Below are 6,268 nucleotides of genomic sequence, written 5' to 3'. Positions count from 1 at the left end.
AATTCCTCATCCTCAGCAGGACTCAATTCCTCATCCTCAGCAGGACTCAATTCCTCATCCTCAGCAGGACTCGCCTTTTCCTTTTCCAGCCTTCCAGAGCTCGGGGCTGAACGGGCTGAGCACCGACAGACAGCGACTTTCTCATGCTGGCACACTCCTTAAAATATAAAACCTTGCTCTGAATCAGAGATTTTAATTAATCGGTGATAGTGTCACTTCTGCTTTCCACATCTTACATTATCCCCCCTATGGCCACTGTGCCAGCAGGTCATTCCCCAGAAGAACCCCCTCTGTTATTGTACAGACTACGTTTACTTCTTATTTAAGAGTTAATAATGCTGTGGATCTGACAAGCCCAGCAGAAAGAAAACAGCTTTTTTTCTGTATTGTAAATAATAACTGTATTGTAAATAATAACTGTATTGTATAATACTGTATAATAGCTGTATTGTAATTAATAACTGTATTGTATAATATTGTATATTATAACTGTATAATAGGTGTATTGTAATTAATAACTCTATTGTATAATACTGTATAATATAACTGTATAATATCTGTAATTAATAACTGTATTGTATAATATTGTATATTATAACTGTATAATAGGTGTATTGTAATCAATAACTATTGTATAATACTGTATAACTGTATAATATCTAATTAATAACTGTATGTTATAATACAGTATAATATTATAACTGTATAATATCTGTATTGTAATTAATAACTTTTGTATAATACTGTATAATATTATAACTGTATAATATCTGTAATAACTCTATGTTATAATACAGTATGATATTATAACTGTATAACAGCTGTATTGTTATTAATAATTGTATTTTATAATTCTGTATAATATTATAACTGTATAATACCTGTAATAATAACTGTGTGTTATAATACAGTATAAAATTATAAGTGTATAATATCTGTATTATAATTAATAACTGCATTGTATAATACTGTATAATATTATAACTGTGTAATATCTATAATTAATAACTGTATGTTATAATACAGTATAATATTATAACTGTATAATAGCTGTAATTAATAACTGTATTGTATAATACTGTATAACATTATAACTGTATTGTTGTAGCTGTATTTACAAGAGCTGTGTTGTAAATAATAACTAATCTAAGCAAGCAGAACTCTGAAAGTTTTGTGTGATTTGCAACCAGTGACTCGAAAAGGTTTTCCACATATTAAAACTTCCCAACAGTACTGTAAGCATTACAAAATTCCCATTTTAGGCAAAAAGACACCGAGGCACTGGAGTGTTTGGGAGAAGTTTATGTGCGTTGAGAAGGCCATATTTCCACCTTCTACTTTCCCACAGTAATTCCAACTGTACAAACGAAGGTTCATCAATTCCCAAACAGCCTCTGAACCTGAGGAAGCTGTTGGACCTTCAGCTGGGCAGCAGAACCGAGCTCAGAAGGGGCTGTGCAGGTGCCTCAGAGAGCAGAACAGCAGGCTGGCAGTGCAGATAATTGGCAATCAAAATAATTATTCCGTGATCGTTCTCCACTTCCAAGCTTTAGAGAAAGCAAGGGCTTTTCATCTTGTTAACTCGGGTTAGGTTTTTCCCTGTTGATGAAGGAAGGAATTCTGAACCACCCTTGGTTCTTCATTTACAGATCCTGACTCTGAGGGAAACAGTTAAAACTCTCATGACCTTGGAATTCCACCAAGAACCCTTTGTATCAAGTACCTTTTCCATTGTTTTTTTTATACTCCTACTTTTCTCCTACTCTAATTAAAGCCAAAAGAAGTGTGTTTACATCACACAGTCCTTTTTGAAGTCCTACTGTTGTCTTTAAAAGTCCAAACACTGGCAGCTAATTACTTTCAAAGACCACAGGTCAAGGTAACCGGTAGTGAAGCCAACTTGGCATTTCTATTGATTATGTCCCAAAAGTGCCTCACCTAATTGGAAACAGTCGGCCACTGAGTTGGGATTTTAACTGAACTCCTCTAACCCCGAAAATCACAAGCTGTGGAGATGCCTGTGGCCCCTTTACTGTGTGTTTGGAGTCACACAGAACACCGACATTCTTTGCTTCTGAGGTTTCTTCTGATTAGAGTTTTGTGCTTATAAAGTGATGTGATGCTGCCCACAGCTCCCAGCCAAGGGGGCCAGAGCACGCTTTTACTTCTGGGACTGAACATGTGTGACAACAAACCCTCGGGTGTTTTGCCTCAGCTGGAGTGGGATGAACTTCCAGCAAAGTTCTTGTATTTGACATTCTCTAACAACTCACGTGGCCTCAACAAAGAGGGGATTTTCCTTTGTTTTAGGAGGTAGAACGAAAGCAGAAGGAAAGCAGTTTCTCAGATCTTGACTTGAATGCTGACACACAGAGTTGAATCTGTGCAAAGTAACCAGAAAATACTGCTGTTGTTTGGAAGCAAAACTAGGAAAGAGCCTGAAGGCTTCACTGTACTGTACAGATATTTGTACCTCAGCAAAAAAACTGGATTGATGAGTACAAGTTTGCTGTAAAAATTCTTTTAAGCCAGGCTTCTTCTGAGCCTTCTGAATTGTTGTCTGATTACATTTCCTAACTTCTCGATTCCACATGAACCTGAAATATATTACTCAATACATTATAATTCTTTTTGCTGTGTGTGATGAGAGGGTATAATTTTGTAAATTTTAAGGGATTTAATATTCCCTATGCTGCTGGTTAACAGTGTGCTGGTTATTGTCTGTCACTGGAAACCTGATCCACACTCGTGGCTGCACTCACTGGTCTCCACACTGGGCCTTAGAAACTTTGTATTGACTGCATGAAATAAGAGATGACTGTTAAGCATGAACTCTACACGATAATTTGACCAATAACCATCCCAAGTGAGGAGCATCCAGTATATCTGAGATTATTCCTGAACGAAATTCCTCACTAAGCAGACACTGCACACACAGAACGCTGCATTCCTCCTTTATCCAGCACAGATTAATAACTTCTGAGTCAGACTTAGGCCTGGCTTCTGGGAACGAGGAAACAAAGATCTTGTGGTGACTCGTTTTGCACAAACTGGTTGTTTTCAGAGTAGTGGTTTTTACCACGGGGTGAAATAAAAACAGCTGCCAAGTGCAATTTGCTTCAAAACCTCGGCCCCTGGTCACAGCCCGGGCACGTCCGAGGCTCTGCAGAGCCCTGATCTTTGCTGCCCCTGAGCTGTTCTTGTTCCTGAGCATTTAACACCGAATTCTCACCCTCACAAGGAGGCAAAGAGCAGCTCAGCCCAGCAGGCTCCTCACTCTCTTCAGCTCAAAGACAGAGCAGCCGTGTGTCCTCAGCAGAGGATTCTGCACCTCCTGAGCCACGAGGCTCCCAGATATCCTGGAGTGCTTCCCACACTCTGGGGATACCAGGACTGTCTCAGTGCAGATGATGAGCAAGTCCTAAACAGCTTAGGTCTGGTTTTACCTACCAAAATGGAGGGAATCAGCCTCTGAGGGCAGGATTCTGCTCACCCGCCAGCAGGTGTGATGCGGACACTGCAGCTCCTTCAGCTGCCCCAGCCTTCTGGTTTTATTCAGGAGAACAGGGCACTTTAGGTCACTGTTCACCTGACCCAGTTTAGACCTGGCAGTGCCCAGAGAGTGCATCAGAGCTGACACAATTGGAGCCTCAGGCTGTGCCAGCACTGAGTGACTCAGGTTTAGCAGATGAAGCCCACCCCGAGGTCTGGGTGTGGCGTGCTGCACTTATGCTACAAACTAAAATAAAAATAAAATAAATTTCCGAAAAGAAAATAAACTTCTGAAAATAAAGGGGCTGTTTCCCTTCCAAGCCCTCACACCAGCCTGTGATCCAGGGGCTGATGGGCAGCTCACCTGCCAGTGACTAATTTTAGAGTGTCCTCGTTGCCTTCCCTCTGTCTGATCCCTCAGTATTCAGTAGGGAAATTAAAGGGGATTAAAATAACGAGGCTATTTCGTATCCTTCTCCAGATGAACCCAGCCCAAACCAGACCTCATGGAATTTTCTAGTAACTCCCTTAAAATGGGTGTGCTCAATTCAAGTTCAGAAGAGTAGATAAAAGGTGGAGGCTCTTCATTTAAGTGAGAAAGGGCCTTTGGTTGCTACAAGCTGCTGCTATTTGCCCGAGGGGCCGGATTTCTTTCAGATTAAAAAGTAAATAAATAAAGCACATTCTGAGCTTCACTGTCTCACACCAGCAGTCCAAGTTTCACTGGGGTTCCTTTGAAGAGAAACCACATACCTGAACTCAGGTCAGGTCACCCTGAGAGTGTTTAAGCTCTAGAAGGAGGATGACTCCAGTGTCCTCTCCCTGCTGCACTGTGGGGTCACTGGTGTTATTTCCACTGCTGTTTGCAGCTAAAGGGAGCAGCCCCCCCCCGAGCTCCTCTCATCTCTCACGTGAAAAACAAAAGAAGAGAAAAATCATCTGTTTCTTCAAAGCATCTTCTGCCCCAGGTGTGTCTGCCCTGTGCCCTTCACCCAACCAAAGGCAAAAATGAGCGGCCCCGGCAAACCCAAGAGAAACCTGGTTGAGGTTTAAAAGCTGTGTGGATGTGGCACTTGGGGACAGGGGTTAGTGGTGGGCTTGGCAGTGCTGGGGAAATGGCTGGACTTGAGGAGCTTGAAGGTCTTTTTCCAACCCAAACGATTCTGTGATTCCACAATTAACGAAATCTCATCTCTCCCAGTGGGATCTCAGTGTGGGTGAGCGCGGAGGGCGCCGGCTCCGAGCCCAGGGAAGGGAGCTGTGGATGTGGGGAAGCCCCAAAGCAGAGAGAGGTGAGAGAACAGCACCCTGAGGGCCTGTGGTGTGAGCAGGGGAAGCCTGGAGTGCAGGAGTGGCAGTGCCCTGCTGGATGCCCCGTGCCCTGGGCCAGGAGGGTGCTGTGGCCTCGCTGCTCCAGGAGAGATGCTCCGTGAGCTCTGGGATGGAGCAGGCTCTGCTGGACTGCAGCCCCACCTCCCAGGCCTCAGTGAGAAGTTTCTTTAGGAAAAAATTGTTCTCTGTGATGGTGGGGAGGCCCTGGCAAAGGTTGCCCAGAGAAGCTGTGGCTGCCCCTGGATCCCTGGAAGTGTCCAAGGCCAGGTTGGATGGGGCTTGGAGCAACCTGGGATAGAGGAAAGTGTCCCTGCCCATGGCATGGGGTGGGACTGGATGAGCTTTAAGGTCCCTCTGAACCCAAACCATTCTAGGATTTTATCAAACAGAAACTCCAGTGCTTTCCCAAGGACCCTGCTCCACCTGATCCCTTCATTGAACTCAGGAGTCACAGATAAATAAAATAAATGTTGCCCATTCTCCTTCCCCTTCTCCCTCCAGCCAACTCTTCCAAACAACCAGCAGAGCAAAGCCATCATATCCAAAAACCACAAGGAATCAATACAACATCCCCCTTACCTGGGCAGCCTTGGAGTCTCCCCTGCTGGAGGAGTTAAGTGTCATTTCAGCTTTGTTTGCTACTTGTCAGGGACACGGGGAAAGACAACTTTTGTTTTTCCCAAATAAAAAGAAAAAAAAAAAGGTAGAAAATAAGTGGGGAAGGAAATTTTATTTCCAAGCTTCTAAAAGGATCTTACAAACCACAGAGAGTAAAAAAAAATGCAAAACTATATATATATATTATATATATATATAATTGACAGGGTCCTTTTAAGCAATTCTTCACATTATCTAATGGTGATAGGAGATACCACGTAACCATATATGTGTTTTCCTGTAATCCTGATCATTGCCAACAGCTGACAAAACTCTTCTCAGACAACATTTCCCCTAGACTGTACAGATTCCTTTTCTTGAAAGCAAAGGAGAAGAAGGAAAGAAAACAAATTAATCAAGAAGAAAAAAAAAAAGAAACTCTCTAAAGCGAGGTGTTCCAGGTTGGGCTGTGGGAGAGCCAGGGGTGACACCTCCTGCATGGCTGTGGGACCTCCTTCCCAGCCCTGGCACTCCATGCCTCTCCAGGGCATGGATTTTCCTCTAGCATGGATAATTGCCCACCATCCCAGCCATACCTCCTGTGTTCCCACCCTGCCCAGGGTCTCATGACTTCTCCAAACGAGCCCCAACCCTGCCCAGCTGCACCCCCTGAGCTCAGCACCGCTCCTCGCTCTCTCCTGCCCACCAATCCTGACCTCAACCTTTATTCTTTAGGACTTCTTAGCACCTCTGCCCATCCAGGAGGAGTTCATCCTGGACCTCCATCCCCAGCAACAGCACAGCTTCAAGCTCAGCATCCCTCCTGCTACTCCAAGCATCCCAGCAG

The sequence above is a fragment of the Corapipo altera genome, unplaced genomic scaffold (assembly GCF_003945725.1).
Source record: "Corapipo altera isolate COAL_440 unplaced genomic scaffold, ASM394572v1 142, whole genome shotgun sequence".
Taxonomy (NCBI): domain Eukaryota; kingdom Metazoa; phylum Chordata; class Aves; order Passeriformes; family Pipridae; genus Corapipo; species Corapipo altera.
This window is presented reverse-complemented; position numbering follows the sequence as displayed.